The following is a 16,827-nucleotide window of genomic DNA, read 5'->3' as shown; positions in this document are numbered from 1 at the left end:
CAATCGGTCCCCCCAGTAGACGCACTGCCTCATAGCGGCGGGACGGGGCCACTCCATCCCGCCGCTATCCGTCCCGGGGCCGCGTTTAGTGGCGGCTGCGAGCCCCAACTCGCAGCCGCCCGCGACCCCGTTTCCACCCCTCGACGGCCGGGCGTTCATGGCCGCACCAGACCGCCGAGGGTGCCTCCCCTTGCGTCGGACCGGTAGGGGGAGGCACTCCTACCCCCAACCGGTCCGACCCGGCGCCGCCTGGCGGGAGGAGGGTCCCCTCAGGACCCCCCTCCCAGCCTAGGTCATCCGCCACGCCGAGGCGGCCGCCCGCGACGCCTCGCGACCGGGCGACGACCTCGGGCCACCGCACGAGCGCGAGCTTCAGCGCGCCGCTGAAGCTCGCGCTCCCTCCCCGCGGCCTCCTTCTGCAACATTACGTTCTCGCAGAAGGAGGCCACGGCCCTCCACTTCTCCTCGCTGCCGAGCATGGCGCGCACCACGCCCGGCAGCGAGACATCCCGCCCGACGACGCCGACCAGGACACGGCGCTCCCCCTCCCACGCGGGGCATACCTCCAGGGTATGATCCGCCGTGTCCTGCTCAGCGTCGCAGTGGCAGCAACGCGCCGTCGGCTCCTTCCCTATCCGGCACAGGTATCTTCCGAAGCTGCCATGCCCGGAAAATACCTGTGCCATCCGGTAGGTGAGGCTGCCATGGCCTCTGTCCAGCCACTCCTTCAGGAGTGGCCGAACCGCCCCGACAGTCCGGTGCCCCGCGGTTGGCAGAGCCAGCCGCTCCTGCCACGCGAGCAACACGGACTGCCGGGCCTGGCGCTTCAAATCGCCCCAAGCAGGTTCCTGCCCGCCCGGGACCGCCCCCACCCCCGCGCGACGGTCGACGCGGTGCCGGTACATCACCGCGTGCGACCGCGCGAGCAGGTCCATGGGCGGCATCCCCGCTAGAACCGTCGCCGCCTCATGTGACACGGTCCGATACCCGCGGGCGACCCTGAGCGCCATGCGCCTCTGCACCCGACGCAGCATAGTCATGCTGCGCCGGGAGGCAGCCAGGTCGTCCGCCCAGACGGGAGCCCCGTATAGGGCCACCGACTGGACCATTGCCACATAGAGGCGACGAACTCGGCCCGCCGGGCCCCCCAGGTTGGGCAGGATCCGGCCCAGAGCCGCAACCATCCTTTCCAACCGGGGGACCAGGCAGCGGAAATGCTCCTCGAAACGCCAGTGGCTATCGACGATCAGCCCCAGATACCTGATCTGGGGCTTCACCTCGATGTCAGCCCCACCCACCCGGATCAGAGGGGGTGGCGGATCCTGCCGAGGTGAATGAAACGCAATTACCTCGGTCTTATGGACCGCCACCGTCATCCCCATCCCCCTGATCCGGTCGACGACGCGTTGCGACCCCTCCTCCGCGCGACGCATGGCCCTCCCCCAGTGCGCCCCGACGGCCAGCACCAGTGTGTCATCCGCATAACACACCGTGCTGACGCCGACGGGGAGGCCGGCCCGCAACAGCGAGTCGTACGCGATGTTCCACAGGAGTGGCCCGAGGACCGACCCCTGCGGAACACCGCAGTACACCTCCCTCCGCATATCACCATCCCGGCCCGGATACTCGATCCACCTGCCGCGGAGATAATCCCCGACGACCGCCATGAGACAAGGGGGGACTCGATGATATTCGAGTCCCCTCCTTATCCCTTCCCAGGGGAGGGTGTTAAAGGCATTAGCAATATCCAAGGATATTGCCAATGCCACCCCTCCCCGGGAGACGGCCGACCCCGAGAGGGCCCTCACACGACCTATCGTGTCGATAGTCGATCGGCCCCCCCGGAAACCGAACTGGCAGTCGGCCAGACCGGGATCACCCCGCGACAGGTGCTCGACGAGGCGGGCAGCAATCACCCGCTCGAAGAGCTTGCCCACCTCGTCGAGGAGACAAATGGGCCGGTATGCGGAGGGAGACTCCGCGGGCCGACCCTCCTTCCGGAGGAGGACCATCCTCGCCACCTTCCAACTGGGGGGGAATCGCCCGTCCCTCAGGCAGCGGTCGAACAACCGCCTGAGGTCGGCCCCAAGAACGCCCTGGGTCAAGACCCAAACCCGGCCGGGCACACCATCCGGACCCGGGGCCGTGTTACGAACCCCGAGCCGTCTGATGGCCGCTGCCAGCTCCTCCTGCGTGACCCCCAGCTCGGCCGTCCACTCCACTGGGACAGCCGCCACCGCCGGAGGACGCGGTCCCCTCTCCCCAATTGGGAAGAGTGTATTGACCACGTCCTCCAGCAGCCGGGGGTCAAGACCCTCGGTGACGGGGGGCGCCCACGGGCGGAGCTTATTCAGCACCACCTTATATGGGCGCCCCCATGGATCGTCATCAAGGGTCTGGAGGAGCTCCTTCCATGCCCGGGTCTTGGCCCGTTTGATGGCGACCTGCAGAGCAACCCGCGCCACGCGGTATGCTCCATACAGGTCATCAGCTGCCCTCGCTCGCGCCACGCCGTCGCCTGTACGTTGACGACGGCGCGCGCGGGTGTACTGGCGTCGGGCGCGGACAGTCGCGACTCGCGTCTTGCCTTCTAGCTTACTCCTTGCTTACCAGCGTACTGCTAGCTTACCAGCTCACCCATTGCTTACCAGCGAACTGCTAGCTTACTCGCTTACTGCTTGCTTACTAGCCAGCAGCTTGCTTTCTAGTATAATGTTTCCTTACTAGCTTCCTGCTTGTTTAGCAGCTTCGTGCTTGCTTACTGGCATAATGCTTCCTTACTAGCCAGCTGCTTGCTTGCTAGCTTACAACCAGCTTACTCGCTTAGTGCTTGCTTACTAGCCCGCTGCTTGTTTTCTACCATACAGCTTGCTTACTATCATGCTGCGTTCTTACTATCACACTGATACCTTACTGTATGGGATTTCCCAAATTGAGATTCCACGAAATCATTTCTGCGACAGGAGATCGAGAAAATACACCAGTAAGGTGTTCGATATCCTGTGGAGTGATCGAGAATATACACCAGTAAAGTGTTCGATCCCTCCGTGCAGATTTGAGCGGTCGTCTCGATCGTATAAATGATCGAGACATAAGAAAGTTGGCAAAATTACGTTTCAATTTTCTTGTGATTACCGCCAGGCTGAGGAGACACTAAAGGGAGGCACCTACGTGGTGAACCATCCAGGTGGGTCCATTGCAGCCGTGTCGACGTCTACAAAGGACGCCTGACTTTTCCGGTCTGCGAGTCCTCACTCCTACAGATCCCGCCGGTGTAACGTTTACAGGAGCACCTGTGCGGAGGAGTAACGGAGTCGTGGGTCAGGCCCCCACGTGGTTCAAATACTGCTAAGTGCAACGAATAGATGTGCAACGTGCAGTGAACCACGTGCAGTCGGGCTCCGTAGTGCAACCCCTGACCAATAAGTCGTCTGTTGAAGCAGCCAAGAGCAGCCACAGTTCGACGGTTGGGCTGTTGCACTGCACTGCATTTCGACGCATAGACTCAGTGGACAGACTCACGGGAAAAGTGCATTTGGAGCCATACAACCTCCACTTGCAATCCCGTTCACAAGGTAATCGATTGCAAACGGCGTAGATAAGGAATTGATTCTTTATCGAAAGCCAAAATTAAAAATACAGTCCACTAGCGAGCTCGTATATTACGAGCGAGCGTAATTCTTCGCTCCTATACATTCGAATCCCGAAGTCAGGAGCGTGAGGACACAAACGCGGCATAGATACGTATAACGTGTTTACGTGTGTCTAACACATAGCCGTGTTTTTCTGATTATAGGAACCTTGGCCTACCTCAACCCGGCGAGTTCGGCGACCGGTACAGACGAGGCAGGCAACGTCCCAGTACGGATTTCCTTAGTCCTTATAATTTTCTATTTGGTTTTTTTTGTTTGTTTAAATTTATTTTACAATAAAAGGTCGGCATAGAAGGCCGACGAAAAGAAAACCTGACGCCCGTAATAATTTTCCCTGAAAACTCCTGTACCTCTATCCGGACTTCGTCGTTAAAAGCATCAGCTTTTTAACAGGCTGCTTTTGCAAAGGCTTAGTAAAGATATCAGCGAATTGTTCTTTCGTTTGAACATATCTAATTTCTACTTCTCCGCGATTAACGACATCACGAGTAAAATGGTACTTTATATCGATGTGTTTCGAGCGCTTATGGCTTTTGGAACTATTAGCAATTTTTATGGCCGCTTGGTTATCAACAAAAACAGGGACGATATTGCACACAATATCCAATTCATTCAACATACGACGTAACCAAACCGTTTTTTTCACGCCGTGACCTAACGCGATATATTCCGACTCAGCGGTCGAAAGGGCAACGACCTTTTTCAATTGACTGGACCACGAAATTGGTCCACTATTCAAAATATAGACAAATCCACTCCTAGATCATCGAGTCTCTGAGCATCCGGCATAATGAGCATCCGTGAATCCCGAAATATCAAGCGAACTCCCACTATTTCCGTAAACTATTCCGTAATCACGTGTTCCATTTAAATAACGCATTATTTTCATTACCGATTGCCAATGAGTGTCGTCGTAAGAACTCAAAAATTGACTTGCGTAATTGACCGCAAATTCGATATCCGGGCGACAAACTCGTGCAGCGAATAATAAAGAGCCTATTGCCTCACGAAACGGTATTTTACTGTCAGTCGCAGGTGTTTGTTTTTGCAAGGGCATACCTGGCTCCGCAGGTACACTTGACGGATTTGCTTCAAGCATATTAAAGGTCTTTAATATTTTCTTAATATAGCCCGGTTGAGAAATTTTTAAAAGTAGTCGTTCACGGTCGCGTTTAATCTCGAAACCGAGAAATTCATCGGCCCGATCTACCGAGATTTTAAGGTTACCTTCTAAATAATCTAAGACGCTCTTGATTGCATTCTCGCTTTTGCTCATAATCTAACCATCATCCACATACAGGGCTAAATACACTTTTGAACTTTCCACTACACCGACAAGCACGCACTTATCACTTGCGATGTTCACGAGATTAAATTCGTTCAGAAACCTCGTGAACTTCTCGTTCCAGCATTTGGGTGACTGCTTCAATCCATACAGGCTGCGATGTAGCTTGAAGACTGCATCCGGTTGGCTCTAAATTGTGTATCTTGGAGGCTGCTCCAAATAAATTTCTTCTTGAAGATCGCCATATAGAAAAGCGGTTTGCACATCGAACTTCATTATTTCATAATCTTCTTTCGCAGCTATTGCAAGAAGAGTTCTAATGGACTCGTAGCGAACGACAGGTGCGAATGTGTCAAAATAATCGATTCCTTCTCGTTGTCGGAATCCTTTCATTAGGAGTCTCGCCTTGTATCTCTTCAGATTTCCAGCTGCATCATTTTTGATTGAGAAAACCCATTTGCAACCGATTGCACGTTTTCCTTGTGGCAGTGCACATATGGTCCATGTGCGATTTTTTTCAAGCGCCAGCATCTCTTCGTCCATGGCTTTCATCCATTTGCTGGTGTCGTCACTGGATATTGCCTCAGTGTAGGTCATAGGCACCGTATCAGCCAAAAAAGCAATAGGTATGCCGTATCGGCCAGGTGCTTGTAATGTTCTTCTATTGCGCAGTTGTCTACCTTCCCGAGCATTTTCATTGGCGGCTACCTGCTCTGTCTCTGGCAAAGCTGCGCTTTCTTTATTTCCATTGGTTTCCAGTTCTCGTGTTTCGGCGACATCTTCCACAACTGGAGCTTGGTGTTCGGCTGCACCTTCTGGAGTAGGAATCGTCTCTCTTTCGTCTTCAATTCCGAACTTGATTATTGTATCGGTTTCGGCGCGCGTTTCGGCACTGGGCAGGGCATTTTCGTTGAAGGTTACGTCACTGCTTATTGAAATTTTCTTCAATTTATTATCCCAGAGTCTATAATTAGTAGACTCCCCATCGTAACCGACGAATATGACCTGTCTGCTTTTTGGGTCGAATTTTTGCCGTCTTTCCTTCGGCACGTTCAGGTAAGCTACGGATCCAAACACCTTTAAATGTTTTATATCAGGTTTGTGTTTAAACCACTTCTCGAACGGAGTAATCGTCTCCCCTGGCTTTAGGATGGTCCGATTCAGCAGGTAACACGCGGTATTTACTGCTTCTGCCCATAATTTTTGATCCACGTTCTTTGCGTGAATCATAGAACGTATACTTTCAATAAGCGTACGAATTTCGCGTTCAGCGCGACCATTCTGCTCATGAATGTATGGTGACGAGCGTTCGTGGATTATACCTTTTTCCTCTAAAAAGGTCCGGAGCTGGCTGCAGGTGCACTCTGCCCCATTGTCCGAGCGCAGGTCTTTGATTTTCGTTCCAGTCTGCGTCGATACGAATGCCTCGTACTCCTTAAATTTGCTGAATACTTTTGATTTATGGCTCATGAAGTATACCTTCCTATAGCTGGTACTCTCGTCCTTAAACAGTAAAAAGAACCGCGTGTTGCTCGGTGAGTTTATGTTTACAGGGCCACAGACATCGATATGAATTTTCTCCCCTGGCCCGTAATTGTCTTCAACCCCGATGCTTGGTTGCGCCCTTCGGGACTGCTTGCCCATAATGCATCCTTCACAAAAAAACTTTGTCAAATTGTCCTTTTCAATTCCATGGATGCCGAGTTGTTCACACGTGTGTTTTACGGCGCGCTCATTTACGTGTCTCATTCGCTCATGCCAAAGTTTTAATTTTTCCTGGCCATCTGCTAATTTCAGCGCTTTACAGTCAATGGGCACTTTCACTTTGAAACCCATTTTAAACAGTTTCCCGTGCGGTATTCCAGGTGCGGCGAGTTTTCCTTTACTATCGCGAACTTCACATTTGTTTTCAAACGAATGAAAAGAGTACCGTTTTTTGTTCACTGAGCCCATAGAAAACAAACTACACTTTAGTTCAGGTACATAGAGCACATCTTGTAATTCGCGTTTGTATAGCACTCCCTCAAGCACTTCTTGGATTTTAATTGTTCCGATGCCAGCCGCTAAGATGATGCGATCATCCGCTACTTTAACCGCATGACCATTTGAATTCGGCTGCAGTGCCGAAGAATAGTCTTTGCGGAAAGTCATATGCATTCCGGCACCCGAATCCGCAATCCACACGTCACTGTCACTTTCACTGGTGCATTTATATCTTGCAACAATGTCACACGCCAACGCTGGCGCATTTCACGCTAAACTGTCCGATGATTTTCCAGCTTGATTTTTTGGACATTCACATGTCCAGTGGCTTTTTTCTTTGCAGACTCCACACCGCGTTCGTTTTTTCAACTCCTCGATATCCTTCTTGGAGCGTTTCTTTCTCTTTGCGTCGTTCAGGGACGTCTTTTGAACACGAAGTGCAAGCGTCGACACTTCATCCTCAGCAAAACGCCTGTCTTCCTTGATCAGTCTGCTGCTCAAGTTGGTTTCCTTTTTTTCCGTAGCAGGAGTGCAATCCCACGTGTGACGAAAAATGGAGAACTTCGAGGTTAACTGCGCAGAAGTTTTGTCATGACAGCTTTGTCCGACGGTTCCTCACCCGCATCCTGCAGGCGTCTGCAGATGCTCTCCAGTATCTCTAAATGATCTGCAATGGGCTCCTCTCCATTAACGCGAAAATTATAAAACTGCTCCCAGGTAGTCTGTGCAACGTCTTCACTTGCATCTTGGTACAGGTCCCTCAGCTTGTTCCACACTTCCTTCGCAGTGGAGCAGTTGTACAAATTGCGGCGAAGATTTGGGGCGATTGTACTCAGTAAAATCATTTTTACCTGCGCTGATTTTTGACCGTGCACTTTGAACTCCGTTGCTTTGTCTTCTGCAGGTTTTACTATTGTACCATCTACGAAGCCAAGCAAACCTTTTGCTTCTAGCACAATCACTACTCCAGATTTCCACATGGAGTAGTTAGTGCCGCCCAGATTCACGATTTCCAATCCAACTTCTATGTCAAACATTGCGAAGAAATCACTTACACAATTGGTACCCAATAAAAAAAACCTTTATTCACCCAGCCAGAGTGGCTTATCAACAAACAAATTCTTTCTAGCAGGCGCAGTGGAAGCATGCTGGGCCCATAAACTATTAAGGATCTATCTTTGAGATAAATTTCCCCAATCGCTTACAGCAGAAAGAAGAAAAAATATTTTGTTGAAAAGGAATAAGGTGCAAGACACGGAGGTGACAAAATATATGGAAGACGTTTCTCCACGGTCAGGGTTATCGCACACCAAACTACAAACCAGGAAAAATCCTGGCTATATATGCATCGCCAAACGGTCGGCAGACCTATTGGTTTTATGACATGACCTGTGCTGACGTCAAACAGAGAAAAATAGCGAAGATTCGGAAATACAAAATATACCTCTTCTAAATCTGTTCTCATCAGCTAGTAAGCAAGCAGTGAGCTAGTAAGCAAGCAGTAAGCTCGAAAGCAAGCAACAAGCTAGTAAGCAAGCAGTAAGCTAGGAAGCAGGCAGTGAGCTAGTAAGCGAGGGGGAAGCTAGTAAGGGAGCAGAATGCCAGTAAGCAAGCATTAAGCAAGAAAGCACGCAGCAAGCTAGTAAGCAAGCAGCGAGGTAGAAAGGAAGCTTTGAGCTAGTAAGCGAGCAGGGAGCTGGAAAGGAAGCAGTATGCTAGTAAGCAAGCAGTAAGCTGGAAAGCAAGCAACAAGCTAGTAAGCAAGCAGTAACCTAGGAAGCAAGCAGTGAGCTAGTAAGCGAGCAGGAAGCTAGTGAGGAAGCAGTATGCTAGCAAGCAAGCAATAAGCTAGTAAGTAACTAGTAAGCTTGTAAGCAAGCAGCAGGCTAGTCAGAAAGCAGTTCTCTAGTAGGAAAGGTGTATGCTAGTAAGCAAGCAGTAAGCTAGTAAGCAAGCAGTAAGCTAGATAGCAAGCAGTGATCTATTAAGCTAGCAGGGAGCTAGTAAGCAAACAAGAAGCTAGTATGGAAGCACTAAGCTAGAACGCAAGCAGCAGGCTAGTAAGCAAGCAGTAAGCGAGTAAGATGGCAGTCAGCTAGTAAGCAAGCAGTAATCTAGTGAGCAAGCAGTGAGCTAGTAAGCAAGCAGAAAGCTAGTAATGAAGCACTAAGCTGGGGAGCCGGCAGCAAGCTGTGATGCAAGCAGTAAGCCAGAAAGCAGGCAGCTGTAATCTAGCAAGCGAGCAGGGAGGTAGAAAGTGAGCAGAATTCTAGTAAGCAAGCAGTCAGATAGTAAGCGGCGAGGAAGCTAGTAAGCAAGCACTAAGCGAGGTAGCTAGCATTAAGCTTGTAAGCGAGCAGTAAGCTAGTAGGCATGTAGTGAGCAAGCAAGATGGCAGAGTGCAAGTAAGCAAGAAGCAGGCTAGTAGGAAATCAATTAGCTACTAAGAAAGCAATTAGCAAGTAAGAAAGCAGTATGCCAGTTAGCAAGCCGTAAGCTAGTAAACCAGCAGTAAACTAGTAAGCAAGAAGTAAGCTAGTATGCAAGCAGTAAGTTACTAACGGAGCAGTAAGTCAGTGACAAAGCAGTAAGCTATTAAGCAAGCTGTAAGCTAGTATGCAAGCAGCGAGCGAGTAAGCAAGCAGCAAGCTAGAAAGAAAGCAGTTAGCTATAGAGCAAGCAGTAAGCTAGAAAGCACGCACGACGCTAATATGGAAGCGGTATGCTAGGAAGCAAGCAGTAAGCTAGTAAGCTAGCTGTAAGCCGGTAAGAAAGCAGTTATGTATTAAGCACGCAGTGAGATTGCAAGCGAGCACGAAGCTAGTAAGGAAGCAGCATGATAGTCTGCAAACAGTAACATACTAAGCAAGCGGTGAACTAGTAAGCGAGCAGCGAGGTAGTAAGGAAGCAGTGTGCTGGAAAGCAAGCAGTAAGCTTGTATGCAAGCAGCAAGCTGGTAAGCGAGCACTGAGCTAGTAAGCGTGCAGGGAGATAGTAAGGAAGCAGTATGCTAGTAAGCATGCAGTAAGCTAGTAACAAAGCAGTAAGTTAGTAACAAACCAGTAAGCTAATAAGCAAGCAGTAAGCTAGTAAGAAAGCAGATAGCTAGTAAAAAAGCAGTCACCTATTAAGCTAGCAGTAAGCTTAATAGCAAGCAGTACGCTAGTAAGCAACCAGTATGCTAGTATGCAAGCAGCAGGCTAGTCAGAAAGCAGATACCTAGTAAAAACGCAGTATGCTTGTAACAAGGAGTAGGCTAGAAACCAAGCAGCAAGTTATTCAGCAAGCTGCAATCTAGTGAGCAAGCTGTAAGCGAGTAGGAAACTAGTAAACAAGGAGTAAGCTAGTGAGCAAGCAGTAAGCTAGTAAGCAAGCAGTAAGTTAGTGAGACAGCAGTATGCTAGTAAGCAAGCAGCAGCTTAGTAAGCAAGCAACAGGCTAGTAAGAAAGCTGGTAGCAATTAAGGAAGCAGTAATCCAAAGTATCCAAGCAGTAAGCTGGTAAGAATGTAGTTAGTTAGTAAGCAATTAGTAAGCTAGTAAGCATGCAGGAGGCTTGCATGCAAACAGTGAGCTAGTAAGGATGACGGAGTTAGTAAGCAAGCAGTATGCTAGCAAGCAATCAGTAAGCTAGAAAGCCAGCATTGAGCTAGTAAGCGATCAGGGAGCTAGTAAGGAAGCATTATGCCAGTAAGCAAGATGTAACCTAGTAAGCAACCAGTAAGCAATTATGCAAGCAGTTAGGTGGTAAGAAAGCTGTTAGTTAGTAAGCAAGTAGTAAGCTAGTAAGCATGCAATAAGGTAGCAAGCAAGCAGTGTGTAAGCAAGTGATAAGATAGTATCCTAGCAGTGAGCTAGTAAGCGTGCAGGGAGCTAGTACGGGAGCAGTATGCTAGAAAGGAAGCAGTAAACTAGCGTGCTAGCATTAAGCTAGTAACAAAGCAGTATGTTTGTAACGAGGCAGTATGCTAGTAAGCAAGCAATAAGCTGGTAAGCAAGCAGCAGGCTAGTCAGGAAGCAGTTAACTAGTAAGAAAGCAGTATGCTAGTAAGCAAGCAGTATGCTAGAAAGCAAGCAGCATGCTAGTATGGAAGCTGTAATCTAGAAAGCAAGCTACAGGCTAGTAAGCAAGCAGTAAGCGAGTATGCTAGCAGCAGGGTATTAAGAAAGCCGTTAGCTAGTAGGATAGCAATAGGTTAGTAAGCAAGTAGTAAACTAGTCAGCAAGCAGTATGCTAGAAAGCAAACAGCAAGCTAGTAAGAAAGCATTCGGCTAGTACGAGAGCAGTACGCTAGGAAGCAAGCAGCAGACTAGTAAGCATGCGGTAAGCTCTTAAGCCGGCAGTAAGTTTTTAACCTAGCTGTGAGCTTGTAACGCGCATATCCGAGGCGGGACAGCTAACCGAGCACCGTCGCGGCCGAGTCCCCGCGACCGGTGGTTTCCCGCGCGGCCGCTAGGCGTCCGCGGCTTCTCGCCGCTAATTACGCGCCGCGCGAGTATTAATACCGGGCCACCGGCCGGATTCGGCGAACTCGTGTCTTGCTCGTCGAAGCCTGTTGAAGTGGCGGGAGATTATGTACGAACCATACGGGTCTACACGAGCTCCGACTTTTTGCAAACACGAGAGTGCGACGGGCACTCTCGCGACCAATCCGCCGAACCTCCCGTATCCCTGGATACTGGGTCGAACCGCTCCTTCTTTCCTACCCTGGCCCTACCGACATCGCGGCCTCGTAGCAACATAGGTAGGGTATTGCATTACCGTCCTGTACCGACACCTCGGCCACATCCCGACACCCACCAAACCTCCAATAACCCTGGATACTGGGTCGAACCTCTTCCTTCTTTCCTACCCTGGCCCTACCGACATCGCGGCCTAGTAGCAGCGTAGGTAGGGTACTGTATGCCCTCTCCCCTCAGCTGAGCGCCTGAACGCTCATTGCGCCGCTCTCTTCGAGCGACCGACCGCTCGCCGCGCTCCCCTCCGCTGAGCGCCCGCACGCTTATTGCGCCGCTCCCTTCGACCGACCGACCGCTCGCCGCGCTCCCCTCCGCTGAGCGCCAGAACGCTCATTGCGCCGCCCTCGCCGAGCGACCGCTCGCTGCTCTCGTCGAGCGACCGACCGCTCACCGCGCCGTCCTCCGTAGCCATAAGTGTACATAGACTAAGATTTGTAAGTAGATTAATGTAGAAATAAATAAGCCTGAAACAGCAACCCGGCCTACGTCACTCACCGCAGCGAACCCTCGACCGCCGACTGAGTCGGCGCCGCCACCTTCCTCCGCGTCCCCCTCGAAACGGACCATCCACGGGGGAACGGTCACAAGCTAGTAAGCAAGCAGTAAGCTGGTATGGAGGCAGTATACTACAAAGCAAGCAGTAAGGTAATAAGCAACAGGTACGAAAGTGAGCAATCAGGAGGCTAGTAAGAAAGCAAGTAGCTAGTAAGAAAGCAGTATGCCAGTAAGCAGGCAATAAGCTAGGAAGCTAGCAGCGGGCTAGTAAGAAAGCAGTTAACTAGTAAGAAAGCAGTAGGCTATTGTGCAAGCAGCAAGCTAGTAACCATGGAGTAAGCTAGCAAGCAGTGAGCTGGTGGGTGCAGTGAGCTGGTAATCGAGAAGGAAGCTGCTAAGGAAGCAGTAAGCTAGAACGCAACCAGCAGGATAGTAAGAAAGCAGTAAGGCTGTAAGCAACCAGTACACTCGTAAGGAAGCAGTAAGCTGGTAAGCAAGCAGGAAACTAGTAATCAAGCAGTAAGCTACAATGCAAGGAGCAGGCTAATAAGAAAGCAGAAGCGAGTAGGAAACAGAAAGCTAGTAAGCAAGCAGCAGGCTAGTATGAAAGGAATTAGCTAATAAGAAAGCAGCTAGTAAGCTGGCAGTATGCTGGAAAGCAAGCAGCAAGCTAGTAAAAAAGCAGTAAGCTGGTAAGATAGCAGGTAGCTAGTAAAGAGGTAGTATGCTATTAAGCAAGCAGCAAGCTTGTAAGCAAGCAGTAAGCTGGTAAGATAGCAGGTAGCTAGTAAGCAGGTAGTATATAGTAAGCAAGCAGTGAGCTAGTAAGTGGGCAGGAAGCTAGTAAGAAAGAAGATAGCTAGTGAGAAAGCAATTGACTAGTATGAAAGAAGTTAGCTAGTAAGCAACCAGTAAGCTTGTAAGCAAGCAGTAAGCTAGTAAGCAAGCAGTATGCTGGTGAGAAAGCAGTAAGCTATTATGAAAGTAGTAAGCTTGTAAGCAAGCAGTACGCCAGTAAGCATGCAGTGAGATAGTAAGCGAGCTGGAAGCTAGTAAGGAAGCAGTAAGGTAGTAAGCAAGCAGTAGGCTAAATACCGTGCAGCAAGCAACTCAGCAAGCAGCAAGCTTGTGAGCAAGCAGTAAGCGAGTAGGAAACCAGTAAGCAAGGAGTAGGCTAGTAAGTAAGCAGTAAGCTTGTAAGCAAGCTGTAAGTTAGTAAGCAAGCTGTAAACTAGTAAGCAAGCCGTATGTTTGTAAGCCAGCAGGAAGCTAGTAAGGAAGCAGTATGCTAGTAACCAAGCAGTAAGCTAGTAAGCATCAACTATACTAGTAAGCAAGCAGCAGGCTAGTAGGAAAGCAATTAGCTAGTAAGAAAGCTGTTAGCTAGTAAACAAGCAGTAATAAGCTTGTAAGCAAGCAGTAAGCTATTAAGCAAGCAGTAGGATTGTAAGCAATCAGTGAGCTAGTAAGCAAGCAGTGAACTCGTATGCGTGCAGCGAGCTAGTAACAGAGCAGCAATGTAGTAAGCAAGCTGTATGCCTTTGAGAAAGCTGTAAGCTAGTATGCAAGCAGTAAGCTAGTAAGCAAGGAGTAAGCTTGTAAGCGAGCACTAAGCTAATAAGTAAGCAGTGAGCAAGAAAGCGAGCCGCAATCTAGTAAGCAAGCAGTAAGCTAGTATGCAAGTAGTAAGCTTGTAAGCAAGCAGTAAGCTTGTAAGCAAGCACTAAGCTACTAAGCAAGTAGTGTGCTAACAAGAAAACAATTAGCTAGTAGGAAAGCAGTCCCTAGTAAGTAAGTAGTATGCTAGTAAACAAGCAGTAAGCTAGTAAGCAGCCAGAAAGCTTGTAAGCAAGCAGCAGGCTAGTCAGAAATCAGTTAGGTTGTAAGAACGCTGCAAGCTAGTAAGCAGGCGGAAAGCTAGAAAGCAAGCAGCAAACTAGGAAGCAATCTGTATGCTAGTAAGAAAGCAGTATGCTAGTAAGCAAGCAGTGAGATATTGAGCGAGCAGGGAGCTAGTTACATAGCAGTAATCAAGTAAGCAAGCAGTAAACTTGAAACCAAGCGGTAAGCTAGTAAGCAAGCAGTTAGCTAGTACGAAAGCTGTGTGCTAGTAAGCAAGCAGTAAGCTAGTAAGCTAGCAGTTAGTTAGTAAGGATGCAGTGAGCTAGTAAGCTAGCAGCAAGTTTGTAAGCAAGCAGAACGCTAGTAAGCAAGCGGCAAGCTGAAAAGCATGTAGCAATCTGGTAAGCAAGCAGTAAGCTTGTAGGCAAGCAGTAAGCTAGTAAGCAAGCAGTAGGCTAGTAAGCAAGCGGCAAGCTAAAAAGCATGTTGCAATCTAGTAAGCAAACAGTATGCTAGTAAGCAAGCAGTAAGTTAGTAACAAAGCAGTATGGTAGTAAGCAAGCAGCAGGCTAGTAAGAAAGCAGTTAGTTAGTAAGCATGAAGCAGGCTAGTAAGAACGCAGTTAGTTAGTAAGGAAGCAGTAAGCTCGTAACAGAGCAGTATGTTAATAACAAACCATTAAGCTATTAAGTAAGCAGTAAGCTTGCATGCAAGCAGTAATCTAGTAGGCAAGCAGTAAGCTAGTAGGCGAGTAGCAAGCTAGTAAGCAAGCTAGAATATAGTAAACAAGCAGTAAGCTAGCAAGCAACCAGTAAGCTAGTAAGCAAGCTGCTGGCCAGTAAGAAAGCAGCAAGTTAAGAAGTAAGCAGGAATGCAGTAAGAATTCAGTTTGGTAGTAAGCAAGCAGTAAGCAAGTAAGCAAGCAATACGCTAGTGTTTAAAGATTGCATAATGCCGAGCGATTATTCTCGGCCGCAATTACCGTTAATCCTGTTAACGTACAATTCGAAGGAGATTATCTCTAATAGGATTTGTACAGCAAGCAGTGATAGAAAAACGCGTGTATTACTAGTTTTTCTGGCATCGGTAACGGCTCATTACCTTTGATTCGAGTGTGCCAACGGCGTTGATGACGTCAGTATCGTGAGAGAGTAGCGCGCAAATAATTAGACAAAGATAGGCTGCCGAAATTTAGACAGCGCCGCGGAACGATTAATTAGAGTACCACGGCGACGTCTTCGGCTGTCAGTCCGCACAGTCCCACAACGACTTCTGAAGAAGACACATCGGCACCCGATCGTGTCCGGACAGATTTCGAGCGAATCTCGAGAGTGAAATTCTCGAGATAAAGCTAGTAGACGATTATTGAATAAAGGGTGCAACGAGTCTATGTTCAGTCTGGTGCGGGTCCTCTGATTGACTTCGCACAGCTGAGAATTCATTAAAACTCAAATTAGCATTCATTAATTTAGACTTTGCTTATCAAACGAGTCGACTTTCGATTCGAATAAAAGCATTCAGGAGTTTCGTTCCGGAAAGTCCCAAACAAGCTCAATTTCTATTTTCTGTCTAGTTTGGAGGGTTCGAGAATAGACCAATAAGGTGCTCGACCCCCCTCGTGCAGTATTATTTTGTCGTTTCAAGCGTATAGACGTTTGAAACACAGAGAAGTGGGCGGATACCGTTCAAACTTCTCTGTGATTGTCGTTCGGCTTAGGAGACACCGAAGGGAGGCACCTACGTGGTGAACCTCTAGGTGGGCTCACTGGAGTCAGGTCAGCGTCCACTTCGGACGCTTGACTTTCGGTCTTCGATTCCTTCCCTCTACAGACCCCGCCGGTGTAACGCTTAGAGCAGCACCTGTGCGGAACCCTCAGGGGCTGCCAGCCTTTCAGCTGCAGTACGGGCTTAACGAACCCGGGGTACCCGAGTCATACACACACCGTAAGCCTCCTGTTGGTCGTCACAACGACCCATTCACAATTCCCTATTGGTTTTGTGAATGGTACGTGACGGCAGGAGGAACGGGGGTCTTGGCTTAACCGCCTGGGCCACGAGTATGGCGACTCTATAAAATCGCCCTCCAATCCTAAGCTATGGTGCGCGGCGATGGGATGCATGGTTGGGGGAGAAGGCCCAATCCCAAGCGACCACCTCCGGGGAACCTGCCGAACCCCCGGAGTATTAGGCTTACCCGGGTAAGGCGGCTCTGCCCGGGTGGACCTTTATTTCCGACCATCTCGTGGGACTATTATGGACACAGAAAATAAAATGGGGATGGGGCGGGTTTTGTCGGTTGGGGAGGACGGAGACGGGGTTGGGGTTAGGGTGGCGGCGCTCGCGCCCCACTCAGCGCCAGGTCCGGCTTCGTGGAGGGTGGAGGAGGACGACGAGACGGCGTCGGTCTCGTCCTTCTCCTCCAGCACGAGCCACATAGGCTCTAAGAGGAAGAGGACGGGGCAGGCCGTCGTCGAGGTGGGCGGGGCGATGAGCCCGTCGGTGAGGCTGAGTTGCCTCAGGGACGAGGTGACCGAGGAGATATCGGAGAGGATCTCCTCGTCCCTGAGGCGGGTGGAGAAAGTCGCCGCTGCCTGCGCCTTTAAGGGGCAGAAAAGCGGTGGCGCGGAGGCCCTGAAGGCCGCGGCGGAGGAAATGAGGGAGGCGGCGCGGGAGCTCAGAGGGCGGAACGCCCGTCTGCAGCTCCTGTTGGAGGAGGAGCGACAGGGGAGGAGGAGGGCAGAGGCGCTGTGGAACAGCGCGGCCCTCCCTCCCATCCTCCCTCCTCCTCCACCGCCGCGTCCCTCGGCGGAGGTAAATAAGCGGAGTGCGG

The sequence above is a fragment of the Colletes latitarsis genome, unplaced genomic scaffold (assembly GCF_051014445.1).
Source record: "Colletes latitarsis isolate SP2378_abdomen unplaced genomic scaffold, iyColLati1 scaffold0002, whole genome shotgun sequence".
In the NCBI taxonomy this organism is placed as follows: Eukaryota; Metazoa; Arthropoda; class Insecta; order Hymenoptera; family Colletidae; genus Colletes; species Colletes latitarsis.
This window is presented reverse-complemented; position numbering follows the sequence as displayed.